The 19,695-nt window shown below is 41.8% G+C and overlaps 1 protein-coding gene across 1 annotated transcript in view; it reads left to right on the forward strand.

Annotated features, from left to right (window-relative positions):
• Positions 1-12,546, forward strand: part of LOC121584805 (leucine-rich repeat transmembrane neuronal protein 4-like) — a 72,034-nt gene extending 59,488 nt beyond the window's left edge. The window contains exon 3 of the mRNA XM_041900938.2: positions 10,463-12,546. The gene's annotated coding sequence lies outside the window, so the exon portion shown is untranslated. The remainder of the gene's footprint in view (positions 1-10,462) is intronic.
• Positions 12,547-19,695: the final 7,149 nt, after the last annotated feature.

Here is a 19,695-nt window from a genome sequence, read left to right on the forward strand (position 1 = left end):
ACTAAATACTTTTTTCCCCACTGTATGTAGCCTGTTGTCAGTGGGAGCCTCTTTATATAAGCGTCAGACCATTCTGCTCAGTCTTCTGTAGTAAGATCATAGAAGGCCAACATCTGGCTGCCTCATCTCCTGTTGGCTCACATTTCCAACCACATCAATATTGAGAGAGTGCACTCAAGTTCAGGGCCCATCTTATATCACTTACACAGCTGGTAAGCCTCCTGCTCCTTCTCTAAGACACAAGCACAAGTAAGTCACCTCAGGATCAACTAAATCTGATCTTACTCAGTGATTCATTTTTACGTAGTCTCTGCTGCAAATTTTATTATGTATGAGATAACAGAAAAGATGATGACAGAATGAATGAAACTCTACAATGTGAACCAGCAGCATGTTTTACACAGCAAATTATGGCCATTTCCCAAAGAACCATAATCCTTTCTGAATCTTTTAGGTGAAGGTCAGTTCAGCTGTGTTCAAAACCTGAGGAGAATCTACGAGAATCTAATCCCGTCACACAACAATATAATAGTCTACAGCCTCAGAGTTAGATAGTCCTGTACTTTAATCACCATGGAAACTGAAGCATAGTGAAAGGCCTGGTGGTGTGGGGGAGCTGACAATGGCATCACAACATGCTGGGTCTTAGACCAAAGACACATGTAGATGAAAGAGGGATTTCTTGAACACAAACTTTTCTCCCAACTCTCCCAAAATATTATATTATTTGTTCTCTACAGTTGTGTAGCTTACAGTTTTAAATGAATATTCAATGATCCATGGAAATGACCATAATACCACTGTTGCTAAGTGACCCAAACCAGCCGTTCTTCTAAATGGATGCCTACTGCAGGGCAGGCGGTAATAAAAAATATGCTGCGACAAAATATTTTTCAGTAATCGCTATTCTCTCAACATAGTGACACGCTGGCTAGAGAATGTACTCTACAAGAACTCTAGTTGATCAACATAGTGACACGCTGGCAAGAGAATGTACTCTACTAGATTCTAGTCGACTAGAGCAGGGTTTCCCAAACTCGGTCCTTAGGCCCTCCCAGGGTGCACATTTTGTTTTTTGCCCTAGCACTACACAGCTGACTCAAATAATTAAAGCTTGAGGATGAGTTGGTTTTTGAATCAGCTGTGTAGTGCTAGGGCAAAAAACTAAACGTGCACCCAGGGTGGGCCCCAGGACCGAGTTTGGGAAACCCCGGACTAGAGTGTCGACTAGAGTCATTGTACCTTGGGCCCAATTGAAATAGTTAGTTTTATCTGTTAAACAAGTTTGCAGAGATTAAATAGTGTAGATATCACTTTGCAACAAAATGGAAACAAGATCGGTTCCACTCAGTATCTAGAATATGATAATGAGTTGGTAGTGGAAGTTTTTCTTTGTGTGCATGCCTTGTCCTAGATGAATCAGAGCATGGGAGTTGAACTTGCTTAACCCTATGCTCTGTAAATCATATCTGTGATGAGGCTGAGGAATTGCCTGAGCCTGTCACACTGTGAGAGCACTGGTAGTGTAGCGATATGTTAAGAGCTGATGACTCACATGGAGAGTTATTCCCTGTCCTCCGTTTAAGGGATTATTTTCCAAAGAGGGCGTGTGTGGGCACCACTGTTTTCGAATACATTTTGATTAGACGTGTGGTAGCTGCGGTCAGCCATGTATTCCAATTAAATTAAAGTGATGATTGAGACAAAATAGAACATCTCTAGTACCACCATTCAATTACACACCGATCCACAGATATTGTGCTCTTAATGCCGCTCATTTCTAGCTCTCAACAGACAGCTTGGCTGGCCTGCAGGGAAGAGCTGTTATACTTGTAGTCGATTTTATCTGTTCACCCTTCTCTATTTTCAATCAGCAGCCTTTCCTTTGTCTCGGAACACATTGATGTTCATGTGGATTTTCCCAAGATATTCTGACCCATGTGTTTATACAAGTTCATAAACCTTGCCTGCTGACCAACCATAGAGTCTTTAAGGTTTATCCAGAGGGTGCTTGACTGTGCTGTTTAAACAGCGCGTCTTTTATCACTGGGGATCTGGGTTATATCTGTATACTGTATTGGAGAAGGTTCTATCATATGAGAGATATTGCCTTGTTTCTTTGAACAAGTACAGATACTAGTCAACCACAACCAGTGCCCTTTCAGTCAGAACTGGGGTGATTGCATTATTAATTTTCCTTAGAAGTTAATGTTTCTACGGGTTATTTTGTTATCATTTTGCACTTACTAAAGTATCTCTGTTTTGCAACATTAACTTGATATCACATCCAGAGACAGCCAGCCTGATAAACCAAATAAATACATTAGGGAATGAAATGGTCTGTCCCTGGCACATTAATGTGTATTCAGTGGGTCTCTCTCTCCATACATACACTACAGACCTCCAACCCTTATTTCATCTGACTACAAGGTATTGAAACATGCTCTATTTCTTAGTGAGAGAGGGAGGAGTACAATTTCTGGAGAATGAAAACGAAGGTATTCTCTAACCATGTACTGTAATACCTTAATTGTAATATTAGTGTCTCTAGAACCTATATCAAATCATTTGTATCATGTTATTGTGTGTTTCTTTGGTATAATGTACTGAAATATCAATGTCTATTCAGCATATTAATCAAATTAATAATTTATGTCTTTCAACATTTTGTAATATGATATCAACACTTAACTAAAGACAGGTTGGCTCATGCTGTTACAGCAATAAGCCAAGAAGAAATTAACAGCATGTGCTTGCATCATTTTTGAATGGCACACTGTGATTTCTCATGCACTCTGTTAGTGCTCAATTCCAGACAGTGAGAGGGTAGGGCAGGCACAGCATGCAGGGTGCTGGACAAGGTCTCTGTTCTATGTTTGGACATGAAAAATAATTAGAGTGGAAATTGAATTAATTTTGTCAAAGCTTGTTGGAATTGCAACAATATGAACACTTCTATGGGCATTCACTTCCCAGTACTACTGAGTATATATTCTGTTATCATCACTGTCCACAGCTTAATCCTACAACACATGGTGCATCATGTTTGTTTGAATGGAAAATAGCTTTATACAGGCTATACTGTATAGGCTAAATAGTATCTGAAATTGTTGTCCACAGGGATCTCCCAGCTTTCTTACTTGTCTATATGTAGTGAGTTTTAATAATGCATTCAGATGTAGGATCTTAATTTGATCAAATGTAAAACTTGTAGTGCTTTCTAAGTTAAAAAGACTTCTGAAGTTTGTAATTTCCACTCTAAAATTTCAGGCTTGATTTCCCCTTACGAAAAATGTATCAACCCCTACAAAAATGTCCATTAATTATAATCCACATAATAATTTACATTTCCTGTTGCTGCAGGATTATTTTCCTGCTGTAGCAAACTGTCTCAAATGTAGATCCTACATCTGTAGGTGATTAGGAAGTTGTGTTATGCACCTGTTTAAAGCTTAGTCTACTTGATATATTGCAGATGTTCATATTGGTTTTTAGTTCCCAGCTCATTCCCCACTATATGAATCAGTGGCAATCCTTCTTCCAGTTGCAATCCTTCCAAAATGTAATTCCCAGAATACTCATTGACCCCCTTCTGAATTATTGTTGCACCATAACAATAGCCAACACAACCTGCTTAATAACATATTTATCAGGGTTTTGAGGATTAAAGCTATTTTACTGACCATTTGCTAAAAAAAACTTGATTTGGACTTCTAGTAGCATGTGTGTGAGAGAGAGAGAGAGCGAAAACATGCCATATGTATTTGGATTAATTCAATACACTTAGCCTATAGCATCTGGCATCAAATCTTAATACTTATGGTACAGTAGCATCTGGCTTCAAATCTTAAAGGGGGGCTGAACACCGATTCCGCATGTGTTTTTCTGCTGCTCATAAAAAAAATAGGAGAATTGCGTCTTGGGGGTGTGGTTCAATGTGGGTGTTTTATGTTCGCTTTCTCCTACCTTGTCAGTTATTGTTGATTGTCCCGCTTGAGTCATGGTAGCAACATTTTGCCCTCAAAATAGTGTGAATTAATCTAAGATAAATCAAGAAATCTGTAATACATTTTGACGATTTTGCCGAGGAGGTCTTAGTCATGGAAACTAGTAGTGCACTGCAGACAGGATCGAGTCAGCTGCTGCTGTACTCGGGACTGATTTCTGAGAACATGTCTACAACTTAATCAGCAAGCTGTCAAAATATTGTAAATAAAGCACAAGCTACACGCTGTTTATCACTGCCCAAAATCACTATCTAGTTCCATCTCTGTGTTTGTCAATTAAGCTAGGTAGTAGCTAGCAGGCACATTGAGCAGGCTTACCACGTTAGCTAAATCAGCTTATCAAGTCACTGGCGAGTGGCAAAGTGCTTCGGTGCTGTTTTGTTTTTACAACTTTCTCACTATCTATTATCGAAGTGTGTGTCTGTCTGGCAGTGTTTCATAGCGAATCATGTTACAAAACAGGTCGCGGCGGGACACAAGATGCTCGCAAATGGGTTTTGAATTTTTGCGTGCAGTGAAGAAACTTTTGAATTCCTCAACCATTTTCTCTTGTTGCTGCTGCTGCTTCTCTCGCTCTATAAAATACAAATTCATGGACGACACAAATTAAATTTGTTTGAATATTAGGCTATATTTACTTTACACTTTTGTTACAAGTTACCGTATTCAACTTGCTAACCTTTTGCTTTCTTCCCAGCGTGTTCACGTAGCACACTTTCGTGTTTTCCAAAATTTTAGATTTTAGCTTTTTAGATTCCAAAATGAATCTTTACTGACTGAAACGAAGTCACCACATTCTTTTTCTTGTACCACATTATCATTGTTAGTTAGTTTTATATTAATTATACACCTGTATGACTTCTCATTTTCCTTTTTGAAGTACTTGGTGAACTCCATTATTGAGCCGAGTTTTGACTGAAAATAGTCTACTGTTGATGACTGTGCAAGACACAGATGGATTCTGGGTCAGGCTTGAGCATGCTTCAGACTCGTGGTGTGAGCGGAGCGGGACATAGGGCGACGCTCCGTCCTTTTAAAAATGCCGCTCTGCGCTCTGTCCAAAATGCGCCCGCTCGCGCTCCCCTCCGCCCGCTCACCTGCTCTGATGCGTGCATATGTTCAGGGGGTCGGAGGTCGGTGTGTGCATAATCTGTGTGTTTTTATGTACCTATGCAAGAAGCATGCAACGTACATGGATTAAATCAGCACGTTTATCTCTCTTGGCATGTCTGGCTTTAGACATCAGAAAAGTGCCCATAATGAACCAGTAAATAGCATCGATGGTCAGCTCCAGATCATCTGAGCATGCATTGCCAGCATTGATGAGCTGAAAATGGGATGAGCAGCATTAGGGGAAGATAAATCCCTACATCTGAAGGATTATGGCTTTTTTGACAAACGTAAAACGCTTTTCAAATAAAAATGTAATTACATTTCAAGTCCGTAAATTGCGATGTAAAAGTTGCTGTACTGATTTGGCTCTGCTTCTATTTTTCCTTATGGCAAGGCAGTTTAACTACTGAATAGATGGCAGACAAAAGCAATTACAGTATTTAGTTATGGATATTTATGTATAATAGAATGTTTACTAATAATTTTGAAATAATGTTTTGATAATCTTTACTTGAGATGGGTTGTGTGTATCTTAGACTTGAACATAAACCATGCATTGTTGTCAATGCATGCATGCATTAGTGCAGATAATTTGAGTTCTATTCATAGGATGCAGCCCTACTGATTATCATCTTATCAACTATAATCTGAATTGTTAGCGCAACCATGATATTCTGGGATAATTAGTGAAGTTCCAACCTCTGTTGTCATTCCTGTCCTACGCTGAGTCAAGCTTTATCAAAATCTTTCTAATTAGACCACCTTCATTTCATTATGCCCTCTATCTATGGAAAGCAAGCAGTGGAGAAAAGGCCCTTGGGTCATTAGCATGCCATTCAGTGCCCATGTAATGGCCAGAGATGATAATAGCAGCCTGTCCATGCTCTCTGCAGTGACCACTGAGTTAATTATCGAGCTGACAGGGAGAAGCCCAGCCTGACGATGTTGTTAATATGCCAACGTGGGCTCATGCTACCCACAGCTGGCTGAGATTGAGGCTGTATCACGCTGGCACGCTGCAGCTGTCTGTCTCCTAATGGGAAATCATTATTTTGCAGCCTGACCCCAATTCAGAGCAGCGCAAAGGGGGAATGACTTGAGTGAATGCTTTGATAAGCAATCCAAACCTAATAGCTTGGAAAATGGAATTAATTGCAGTGCACGGGGACATAAGTGTTTATAGCCTGTTCTCTTTGGTATCCTCAGCACTCGTCTTCTAACATCTGTCATTTCAACTAGGGAAAGGGGGAAAGAGTGACAGGTTTTTATATAAGATGGAGCTACAGAAATATGATTTCCTTCTTATATAATGATGATCAACTGTTATTACTTTGAATTGTGAAGAACTCCTGGGTCCGTATCCACAAAAGATCTCAGAGTAGGAGTGCTGATCTAGGATCAGTTTAGCATTTTAGATAATAATGAATAAGATTATATGGACAGGTGGGGACCTGATCCTAGATCAGCACTCCTACTCTAAGATACTTTGTGGATATGGGCCATGATCTTCTAAATTGTCTAACTTTTCTTCTTCTAGCTTATCTGCAAGATTTTTGAATCTTGGTGAACAAATCTTGCTATAGCCTACCTACAATATGTGACTTGGAGTGCTTGGATTTAGTTATTTGATATGGTTTGTAATGATGACATAGGACCTATCTTGACGATAAGCCCAGTGAACATAGTATTCAGTGTACTAGGGGACAAGAGTAGCCTATTGGCCAATGTTTTTGCAGTGTTCAAATGTGAATAGGAGAAGACTTCTTCAGCCACGTTCTGTTGAGGGAAGATGTCAAGGAGGCCTGAAGCAAACTCCTCTGTCTGCAGCGTTCAGCCTTTAATGCACAGTGTTGGCTGCTGCCCAGGTTATGCTAGCCCTATGAGTCATGCCTTTAAAAGCCCCCGCCATAATAGCCAGCTCCTTCACAATATTTCTGATTAAACCTGGATGGACAATCTCACCAGCAAGCCAAAAAGCCTTTTATTTGTTAAATATTCGTCACTCAGATCTGGATTTAATGTTATTTCAGAAAGGGGTGCAGGGAAGGGGATATTCAAACGGAGTACACTGGAGGATGTTTTCATAAGACAACATCAAATCACTCACTCCATTACAAAGTAAAATAAAAAAGAATGTCTGGTCAGTGTTGTCTTGGTTGTTGCTCGAATAGATCCTAGAGCAGAGGTTCCAATGTTGTTGTGTTTGAGGACAGGAGTCAAGTGGTTTAACTTAAATCCCATTTAGCGAAATGTTATTTCTACATTTTCTTTAGCATTACTGCATAGAGATTAGAGTGCAGATTATGGTTGTAAACTGAGTTTGACACAGAACACATGTAGGACTTGTGATCAGTTAGGTCAATCGCAACAAGTTTTGTCGCCAAACTGTTAGCAAAGTATGTTCACTAGCCCTCCCCCACACTTTAGTGCTCTTCCCTGGTAGTTGCCTCCAAACTGTTACAGTATGAAGTAAAGTATCTATTCTCACAAAGCAGCACAAACATTGGCCAGATGCAGGTCTTTCAACACTCTTAAAAAGTTCACAGTCCTGTTGGGAAATCCAAGTTGCTGAGTTGCCAGAAACAATCGTGGCAACTTCATATAATGGGATTTGCACAAGTAGAAAATAACAGGAGACTAGGCCTGTTTCAAAGAGCTGTTTTAAGCTATGGCCCCCACTTTGTTTAGTGCTGTTGTTAACAGAGAAAAGGGGCAATTTACTCAACACAATAGGGCCATAAGCTAATTTAAAGGCTTCCACACAGACATTTGCCTCTTCCCATTTCACTAATTAGGAAACTTTGTCCTAAAATTAGTCATTCTGCTGACAATTTGTGTGAAGCCTTCATAGATACAGACACCCTACTGTAGCATTCTGGGCATTCTGAATATTACGTTCCCCAAAGATCAATCTAGGTTCAGGAACTTGAAGACTGGAAACAGAGTAAACGCATGATTTAGGATGCTATGATATGAGAAATAAATGTCCTGACAGTCACAGCAACATTGTAAAGTATATGTCCATATCTAAGGCCTTTTATTTCTAGTTGAAGAAGGTGCGGCTTAATCAACATAACCTAATTCTGAGAACAGATATCTCAAGCCTTCACCATAGTGCATCAGTCTAGAGAAAAAATCCCATTGTAATCCAATTAAATATAAAAAAATCGAGATTGTATTGTATTTATATTCAATACTCAGACATCTGGATTTACAAAGGTCTATGATTTGTAAAGAAATGGTTTTGAGAGCTTAGCTGGGGAAGAGATAATCAATGCAATAAGAATGTGATTCATTCAGTTGTGGGGCCCTTGTGAGACTGCTCAGTTCTACTGGATTGCGTCTTTAAAAAGGAAGATTGACCAGCTCCGAAGTGAAAAAGAAGAAGGAAAAAAGCAGTGTACAATAGTTGGTTCAAATGATTAATATATTTAGTTTCATTCCTGTTAGTGTTTACAGTGTGTGTGCGTGTGCATGTGTGTATGTACTACTAACAGAATCAGTTAAATATTGTGATATTAGTTTCAATATTTAAAGGTACATTAATACCGTTTTATATGTTTTAATTAAGTGCTAATGCCCGAGAAGCCATGTTTGGAGGATATATTGGCATGGGTGTTGTTAGGCCCGAGTCGAAGTTGAGGGCCGTGCAAACCATGCCAGGATATCCTCCAAATGCTGGCTTAGAGGGCATTATCACTTAATTAAAACAGATCAAACGGTATTAATGTACCTTTAAATATTGAAACTAATATCACAATATTTAACTGATTCTGTTAGTAGTATTGATTAATTAATGTATACTATTTCATCCTTCCACAAGATATAGTCCCGACACAAATCTAGGGTTGCTACCCAAGCCGGCTGGTCGTTTGTTCTATCGATTCGGTTGCCAGAAACGTGACCCAGTCGTTCGTTCTAAATGTTCTATTGCCATACTGGCTGGCAACGTTCTTATCCCTTGCTTGCTAGCTAGCCAACTACGGCTAACTTAAAGTCATGTCAAACAGTGCAGCCAAAATAACAACAGTAGCATTTGCTTTTGTTTAAGATTTTTTCTAGTGACATTTATTTGGATACATCCATAACAATGAGCTAATGATGTGCAATTTCGCCTGGCGTAGAAAATGTGCTCTCTCGTCAGGACACTGTTGTTCAGAGGAGATAGCCAACAACACAGCTAACACAATCCCTTCAAACTGAAGCTGGAAAGACTGCAAACTAGCCTTTTTTCAATTGACATTTCTTTGCATATATCCATAAAAATTATGCCAGCTGATTCATGATTTCTGAGAAACACTGCCTGCCTGTCACTCCAGACTCCCGACACGTTCAACATTACTATGGGACAGCTGGAGATGAATATTGAAACAATGTTGCAAATGTCGGAGAGACAGACAGGAAGGTTTATACAAATCTCCGCTGTTGAAAACGAAATGTTAGTCTAAAAGAAATGTGAGATAATGTCTAGATGCTTTTTATAGTGGATCAAGTTTATAAATTGCCTGGCTGGGCTGATGAGACAGTGGATGCACAGTCAGATGGAACAGATTAAATAGGCATTTTAACGTCATAGATTTAGCCGGTGGTAGTTTGTGGAATAGACACCAGCTGGAATGCGGTTTTAACCAATCAGCATTCAGGATTAGACCCACCCGTTGTATAATTGTACATAATTCAAAGCACTGTAGCACATAGAGAAAGGCCTTTGAATCAGCAAGTGCTTGTAATGTAACAAGAGCCCTCTGCTTAATGGAGTCAAGACTCCATTTAAAAGAGTAAAAGCAAGTATGTATGCTTAAGGCTTTCATATAATTTAGTTAAGCTGAGTGGGTACTCTACTACTTTTGATGCAAGTTGTTGGTCCTGCATGCTACATTTTGCAATGTGGCACATACATATGTCATTTTGGTGTTTAGATTGAGATAATTCAGTTATTACCTTGCACAAATGAGCTCAGTGATCTAAATGTATTTCATGCATTAGACCACCACTATTGCATGCAATTATCAGATTTATAAGAAAGCCAGATTTGGATAGTCCATCTACAGACTATCAGTAACATTTCTAATAACCCTAACCCTAATTTTAACCCTAAACTTAACCCTAACCTTAACCCTTACCCTTATTCTAACCCTAACCGTAACCTTAGCTACAGATGGACTTTCCAAATAAAGTGAGACCAGATTTTTGCATGCAATTTATCTGTAAACCTCCAGCCTATTTCACTTTGCACCCTAACGTAAAAATAAATCCTCTAGTTGAGAGGAAAAATGTTTAAACCGCTCTTTCTATCTTACTCTCTCTCTCTATCCCCCTCTACTTTTCCTTTGTTTTCTCAGGTACCACAGCAGTTGAGTGCCCTGACGTTGAATAGGTATGAGCAGCCCGTAGTGGATTACTGCCAGGCCCAAGGGGCGCTGCACCTCAACATGGGCTTTGAGCCACCCTCCCAGGCACAGGGCTGTCTGAGGCCATCGGGCTGCAGTACAGGTCATACAGCAGGTCTCCCCTCTGCGCCCACCACCTCGCTCATACCCACGGACCCCCATTCCCTCCAACAGTGACTTGTGACCTGTGCAGATGGGGAGACCAGACCAGCGCTCCCCTCTCCATCTAGGCTACTGAGTGTGGTGTTATTACAGTACTGTATACCGCAGCAGATAGTGAGGCAAACAGATACAAATCTGCACTGAGGAAGAACATTCTGACTGGAGAACCTGTTATTAATGGAGAGAATGCATTTATCCAACACAGAATATACCTTGACTAATGAAAATGAAGATATTCCTTAATGGAAATTGCAGGGTACTGTTACAGTAAATTACAAGATACCGGAGTGTATTTTACCCTTTGATGTCCAATATTATTGAAAATAGTCCAGTTACAGTATCACATTCCTTCTGCTTCTAAAATGTTTTCCAGCATCCTGGGGAGAAATATAAATAATTACATGATTCATTACTCTTATTGAACTTATTGACTCAGCTACTCACAGTTTTGGCACCTTCGCTGTATTAGGTAAGTAATTAAATACAAAATGCAATAATAGAACTGGGGAAAAAGTAGGGTGAGCAATGGAATAGCAGAACAAATTAAAGACCAACAGAGCTGAAAGGTTTTGTGCTGCTTTTTCTAATAACGCTGCCAGTCAGAGTCTTACAGATTTTCCAGTCCCCGTAGCTATTTCATTTCAAGAAGTGAGCCACTCAAATTAAATGACCTACAATGAGAAGGGAAAACTTGGTAAGTGATGGGCACACCGTTTCATGTCATGTTTCTTTGCCAGAAGTACATTAATGAGGATTTGTATTATTTTGGTGATTTTATGTTCATTATACTATAATGCAATTTTGTTTTTGTTTTTTGTTTTTTTCAAGATGAAAAGTCAAACTTTGATGAGTAATAGACTAATTGTTTTCATGTCAAGTGTAGCCTACAGCTGACATATCTTGTCAGAAATACATATTTGTTATTGTGTTTATATTGTTTTTGTTCATCATGATCATCCGTTGCATTTTCATGATTAATGTAATGACAATTTATTTTATATTTATGTTTCTAAACATGCCAATCCTCAATCTGATTGTAGGATTGTCTCTCACATACCATGTGTACTTACTGAAAGGGAAACATTTTAATGTGACCGTTCATTTACTATGTGACCTCAGATCATGACATTCACCAAGAGATCAAAAGTGAACTCACTCATAGTGGAGATAACTTTGTATAGGATGGTTTTGACTGAGACTCAGACTAAGTAAGTACTGTTGTAACAGCTTAAGCCAGACTATCCAATATTGATGCCTGTCTGCTCTCCCCAGCTGGGACACATTAGATCAACCATCTTTGATGTATCCCTTTTCCCCCATGTCTACTGTGACTGTTACAGTATTCATCAAGGAGCCTCTTTTGGATGTGGTTCATACTCATTATCCACTTCAAGGACACATGTAAATAACAATGCCCAATTAACTTGTTCAATACTATGAATAGGTAGCAAATATAGTGTCTCGGCTGCTTCATGAACAAGGCCATTTGCCCATGAAGAGGAGGAGCCTTATCTGAAGGTCAGATGAACTTGAACATGCCCTGATTTGGGTTTACAGGCTGGGTATGAGAGCGGGACTGACATTATGTGAAGTCGGGCGACTTGCAATATTGGCTTGTTGTTTGAAGAAGGTTTTATCCAGATTTCTGTTAATTAAACCATATAAAATATCAGCTTGAATTGTCATCACAGGATAAAATTGTATTTCAATAGATTTTCTGACCAAATATTTTTTATGCTCATTGAAGAAAAGATTACTGTGAACATTAAAATTACTTTGGCCATTTATTTACTGAGATGTTATTTTTCTTTTCATACCATGAAATTATACTACTTATCATGACTGAGAGTGTGGTGTTTTGGGATAATCTTGACCACAAGTAATACAGTGCTGAATGAGAACGTTGTTGTTTTTTATGTTCTGCATCAAAGCATCACTGATCTGAATAATGTATGAATAATTTAAACAAGGTAAAGTCATTAATAACTGATGAAACACCATTTACCTAATTGTCACATCTTTAAACAGTATTGTTTGCTTTTGTAAATTGTGAGATTTGTGTGTGCATGGTGAGGAAGGAGACTCCTTTCCACATCATACTCAAACTCAGATAATGAAAAGCAAAGTGTATTGAAGAGGATTTTTTGACTTTATAAAGCAATCAAATACACTGATTGAGCTCAAACCGGTGGCATGCTGAGGGTAGCATATATAGAACACTTATTTCCCAATTGTTCTTCACTCTCTGAGTTATTCCTATCCCAGGGAAATATTCATTGACAGTGCATAACAGCTATCACCAAGAGAGAAGAATGAGATTCTCTCAGTCTTAAATTCGGCTGAAATACTTTTTTCAAGGCTGCCAACATCCTGGTTTGTCTTTGTTCTCGACTAAGCAAGAATAACAGTGTTTGTCTTCCTTATGAGACTTGATAATTTTCAATGTGCTCCCTTTTCTGACTGTGAACCTAATTTTTTGAATTGCAAAGTTTGCTGCAATAGCAAGACGGTTATTTTTCCTACCTGGACTCGGGGGTAGATGTATTTTTTATTTATTTAACCTTTTATTTACTAGGCAAGTCAGTTAAGAACAAATTCTTATTTACAATGACGGCCTACCATGGTCAAACCCTGACGATGCTGGGCCAATTGTGCGCCGCCCTATCACAGCCGGTTGTGATACAGCCTGGAATCGAACCAGGGTCTGTAGTGACGCTGCACCACACGGGAGCCCTAACTTAGTAACCATAAATCCATGACACTCCAATTAGTATGATATGTTACAACTGACAATTTGTATGATATGTTATGAATTGCAATTTCTACAATATTTTACTAACTGCAATTCATACAATATGTTACGAATTTGCAAAACGTATGATATGTTGTGAAATCCTAACATTAGCTTGGTGGCTAGACTACGGGTTAGGGTTAAGGATAGGGTTAAGAAGACGCAATCTTTGGGTTACTAGACATCTACCCATCCACCCCGACCAACCACCCTACTTTCGTTTTTGGCTTAAGTAACCTTCTGTCTTATACAACCATACCGAACATAACATAGCATACTAATTTGAGTGTCCCGGATTTACATTTACTATGTTACGTCTAGTCTATGAGACCAGGCAGATTTTTCACCCTGCTTTTTTATCTACTTGGAAGGCTAGAGTTTTTTTTTACTTCCTCCTAAGAGCTATTAAAAGTAAGCCAGGCCATACAGCACTTTTTAACATTTGGACTTACATCCTTTTCTTCTGCTTCTGCTTCGGGGAAATTGTCCAGCGGTGTGAGAAGCATCTCTGAGAAGCCTGACTTCACTCCCAACGGTGAAGAATAGGCTTTGAACCTTTTGAAAAAGGGATTATTGAGTGAAAACAGGAAAATGTTTTCAAGTTTTTACATTTAAATTGTGCGCTAACCAAGAGTGACCTCCAATACAGGTGATTCAAAGCATAATATTAAGGATGCATTTATCATAGACACATTTTGTGCGGGCTTCCATGGATGATCAGATTTGTACAATGCCTGTGAAAGTGTTTTACATCTCAGGAACCATGTCAACATGAATTTGCATAGAATCTGAAACGCAACCAGTATCTAATATAGGCCAACACTGTTGATGTTTCCTGTTAAGCAACTTCAAATCCTACACAATTTTTTAAGATATATTTTTTATCAGAACAGAAGGTACATTTAGTTGCATGGCCTACATTATAAGACACACATTCCCATACAGTATATCTCTGCAGTAGCCTACATATCTTGTGCTTCTTAGAATTACAGTTGAGGCATCTGTGATTTTTAATCCCATTTATTTTGTTTGTCCTTTGTATCATGCAAATTACATAACTAACATTTTAGATATAAAGAGATTAGATGACGTAGCAGTAACAGATGAAGTAGTGCTTCAGTACAGTGGTCATTAGTTTTTCTTTGCCCCTTCTTTGTCCCTGTGTGCTGGGTATTGTCATCTTGGAGTTGTGTTAAGACTTCAAGCAGGCTGGCAGGGCAGCTGTGAAAACTCTTGATTTCCCTTGGGAGTTTTGGGACTGCTATGCCAACACTTTCAGATTACCTTTGCCATTCCAGACAGAACAAACCCAGCATGGCGTCGGTCCTGCACCCAGTTTATTTTTAAACTCCTCTCTCCTCTCAGCAGGTGGTGTTCTTTCTCTAAAGCAGTCCTCTGCCTTGGCCTTGGGTTGCAGGGTCAAGGCTAAGCTACATCATCCCATGGTTTTATATATTCAATCTTATTCTCTTCAAAGGCTAAGAATGAGGTGATTCCTCATATTATACACTGAACCAGTGTTCACTGAAGAACTGTAAATGATGGACTCTCAAGGCAAAGCAAAAGAGCAGTATGAGAAGATGTGTCCCATCCCCGCAGGAGGCCTTTTGCTTTTGGTAGGCCATCATTGTAAATAAGAATTTGTTCTTAACTGACTTGCCTAGTTAAATAAAGGTTAAATATTTGTAATATAAAAAATTTTTATAGAAAGATTAAAATTATTAGGGGGGACTAGATAGTTTAATCAAACACTTTTTAGTAAGTATTGGATATCCGATCAGTGGATTGTACCCCTGTTGACGACAAGCATCCTCTCTAGGCAACTCTAAGTTAGATTGTGTGCTCAGCAAGACGGGAGGTTCTAAATGAGTGTTTTTCCTGCACCATTAAAAGAGTAGCAGCTCAAGGCAAGCCCACGACAGAGCTCTTATTCTGAATTACAGCCTCACGTCCTCAGAGTTGCCACACCACACACTCATGGGCAGTTTGGACGATAAAACCAGGGAAGATAAACATGACATGTTATCAGGTCATACAACTGCCCCAAAAAAGCCACACTATTTCATAATTTGAGATTTGCACTGTAAATGAACTGTAGCATGATCTATGTGAAATTAGTAAAGCTGACTGATGAAATGCATTTGTCATGAGTGGCGTATAATGCCTATGTAAAGTATGTCTTAGCGCACCTCATGGCCCTTGCTGAAGTCTGAGGAAACCTGGAGCTGCAGTCTTTCTCAAAAGAGAACACATCCATATAATCACCCTAAAGGTACACTCTCAGGAAGGTGAGAGTCATCACGGTCACTTCCTACTCAGTTCTATGAAGTCTAATCACAGCATCAGCATTTACATTCGTTTCACAGTTTCTTATTGGTAAAATTACCTTGAAGCAGAGCATCTAAAACATTACTCCAGCTGAGATTTGGCCTGCTTGCTTACAGTGCCTCCAGCTTGGGGACTGCAAGCATGTATATACTGTATATATACAGTACCAGTCAAAAGTTTGGACACACCTACTCATTCCAGGGTTTTCTTTATTTTTACTATTTTCTACATTGTAGAATAATAGTGAAGACATAAACACTGTGAAATAACACATATGGAATCATGTAGTAACCAAAAAAGTGTTAAACAAATCAAAATATATTTTATATTTGAGATTCTTCAAAGTAGCCACCCTTTGCCTTGATGACAGCTTTGCACACTCTTGGCATTCTCTCAACCAGCTTCATGAGGAATGCTTATCCAACAGTCTTGAAGGAGTTCCAACATATGCTGAGCACTTGTTGGCTGCTTTTCCTTCACTCTGCGGTCCAACTCATCCCAAACCATCTCAATTGGGTTGAGGTCGGGTGATTGTGGAGGCCAGGTCATCTGATGCAGCGCCATCACTCTCCTTCTTGATCAAATAGCCCTGTTTTGGGTCTTTGTCCTTTTGAAAAACAAATGATAGTCCCACTGTCAGTAGGTGCTGTAGGTGGGTGTGGTGTGGAATCAGGCGCAGGACGCAGAGGTTAAGTCCAACAAAGACTTTTAGTTGAGCACACAAAAATACAATCCAAACAGCCCGGAGGCGAGAAAAGGCGCACACAGGCGTAAACAAACAGGCGCACTAAACATGTGCGAAAATCCTCTCCTACAATACAAAGGAGGCAAGCTACAAATAGCGCACCGAAAAGGGTAGCGCACCAACACGACAATGGAAACAATCACTCACAACACCTGACAAACACAACGAGAACTTATAGGACACTAATGACACTAAACGACAACAGGTGTACAATTCCAGACAAGACCAAACGAACATAGAAACATACAACGGTGGCAGCTAGTATTCCGGAGACGACGAACGCCGAAGCCTGCCCGAGCAAGGAAGAGAGGCAGCCTCGGCCGAAACCGTGACAGTACCCCCCCCTTGACGCGCGGCTCCAGACGTGCGCCGACTCCGGCCTCGGGGACGACCAGGAGGACGCGGAGCAGAGCGCGTCGGGTGACTACGATGGAATTCCGTCAGGAGAGACGGGTCCAAAATGTCTCCCCTCGGCACCCAGCACCGTTCCTCCGGGCCGTACCCCTCCCACTCCACCAGATATTGGAGACCCCACATCCGACGTCTCGAATCCAAGATGGACCGCACTGAGTACGCCGGTGCCCCCTCGATGTCCAATGGGGGCGGAGGAGTCTCCCTGATCTCATTCTCTTGGAGTGGGCCAGCTACCACCGGCCTGAGAAGAGACACATGGAACGAGGGGTTAATACTTTTATACTCAACAGGTAGTTGTAATCTGTAACACACCTCGTTCAATCTTCTCAGGACTTTAAATGGCCCCACAAACCGCCGACCCAGTTTCCGACAGGGCAGGCGGAGGGGCAGGTTTCTGGTAGAGAGCCAGACTCGATCACAAGGTGCGTACACCGGTCCCTCACTGTGGTGGAGATCGGCGCTCGCCTTTTGACGACGGAGGGCCCGCTGCAGGTGGACGTGTGCAGCGTTCCACGTCTCCTCCGAGCGCCGCACCCACTCATCCACCGCAGGAGCCTCGATCTGGCTCTGCTGCCAAGGTGCCAGAACCGGCTGGTAACCTAACACACATTGGAAAGGGGTTAGGTTAGTGGACGAATGGCGTAGGGAATTCTGGGCCATTTCTGCCCAGGGAACGTACCGTGCCCACTCCTCCGGCCGGTCCTGGCAGTAAGATCTAAGAAACCTACCCACATCCTGGTTCACACATTCCACCTGCCCATTACTCTCCGGATGGTAACCCGAGGTGAGGCTCACCGAGACCCCCAACCGCTCCATAAAGGCTCTCCAGACTCTGGAGGTAAATTGGGGACCTCGATCAGACACAATATCCTCGGGTACCCCATAGTGCCGGAAAACATGGGTGAATAGCACTTTGGCGGTCTGTAGGGCTGTAGGAAGGTCCGGCATAGGGAGCAAACGACAGGCCTTAGAGAACCGGTCCACAACGACCAGTATAGTAGTATTCCCCTGTGAGGGAGGAAGGTCAGTGATGAAATCCACCGAGAGGTGAGACCATGGTCGTTGTGGAACGGGCAGGGGTAGTAACTTACCCCTAGGCAGATGTCTAGGCGCCTTACACTGGGCGCACACCGAGCAGGAGGAGACATAAACCCTCACATCCCTCGCCAACGTGGGCCACCAGTACTTAGCACTAAGGCAGTGCACTGTCCGGCCGATACCAGGATGTCCAGAGGAGGGTGACGTGTGAGCCCAATAGATCAATCGATCCCGAACCTCGAGCGGAACGTACTTCCGACCCTCCGGGCATTGAGGTGGACTAGGGTCGGTGCGCAGCGCCCGCTCGAGTTCAGCATCGACCTCCCACACTACCGGTGCCACCAGACAAGACTCCGGCAGTATGGGAGTGGGCTCCACGGACCTCTCCTCCGTGTCTTACCGCCGAGACAGCGCGTCTGCCTTACCGTTCTGTGACCCAGGGATGTATGTGATCTTAAATATGAACCGGGTCAAAAACATATTCCACCGCGCCTGGCGAGGGTTTAGTCTCCTAGCTGCCCGGATGTACTCCAGGTTACGGTGGTCCGTCAAAATGAGGAAAGGGTGTTGAGCCCCTCAAGCCAGTGCCTCCACACCTTTAGGGCCTGTACCACGGCTAACAGCTCCCTGTCCCCTACGTCATAATTTCGCTCCGCCGGACTGAGCTTCTTGGAATAAAAAGCACAGGGGCGGAGTTTAGGTGGCGTGCCGGACCGTTGCGAAAGCACGGCTCCTATACCGGCCTCGGACGCGTCCACCTCTACCTGAAATGGTAAAGAGGGATCCGGATGCGCCAGCACCGGAGCCGAGGTAAACAGGTCCTTCAGCCTCCCAAACGCCCTGTCCGCCTCGGCTGACCACTGCAGACGCACCGGACCCCCCTTCAAAAGAGACGTTATGGGAGCTGCCACCTGTCCAAAACCCCGGATAAACCTCCGGTAGTAATTCGCAAACCCCAAAAACTGCTGCACCTCCTTCACAGTGGTTGGCGTTTGCCAATTACGCACGGCTGACACCCGGTCTACCTCCATCTTCACCCCTGACGCAGACAACTGATAACCCAAAAAGGAGACCGACTCCTGGAAAAACAGACACTTCTCTGCCTTGACATACAGGTCGTGCTCCAACAGCCTCCGCAACACTCGGCGCACCAGTGCCACATGCTCGACTCGGGTAGACGAGTACACGAGAATGTCATCTATGTACACGACCACCCCCTGCCCCTGCATGTCCCTGAAGATCTCATCTACGAATGATTGGAAAACTGAAGGAGCGTTCATCAACCCGTATGGCATGACAAGATACTCGTAATGGCCCGAGGTGGTACTAAAGGCTGTCTTCCATTCATCGCCCCCCCCCTAATGCGCACCAAGTTGTACGCGCTCCTGAGATCTAATTTAGTGAAGAAACGCGCCCCGTGCAATGACTCCGTCATGGTCGCAATCAGCGGGAGTGGATAACTGTACTTCACCGTGATCTGATTGAGACCACCAGTGGCGGCTCCTGAAAAAATTCTCAGGAGGGGCAATTTTTCTGATGATTTAGGTGACCTACACACATTTTAAAAAAGATATGTCCAGCAACAACATGAAGACAGGGGCAGCATATACCAGAAGCATTTATTGACTGATCTGGGGAGATGGATTCCAGTTTCTGTGACAGATTATAAATAATCTCTGATGCCTTTGTTATATTAGCTTTTGGTTG

Source organism: Coregonus clupeaformis, chromosome 16 (genome assembly GCF_020615455.1).
Source record: "Coregonus clupeaformis isolate EN_2021a chromosome 16, ASM2061545v1, whole genome shotgun sequence".
NCBI lineage: Eukaryota > Metazoa > Chordata > Actinopteri > Salmoniformes > Salmonidae > Coregonus > Coregonus clupeaformis.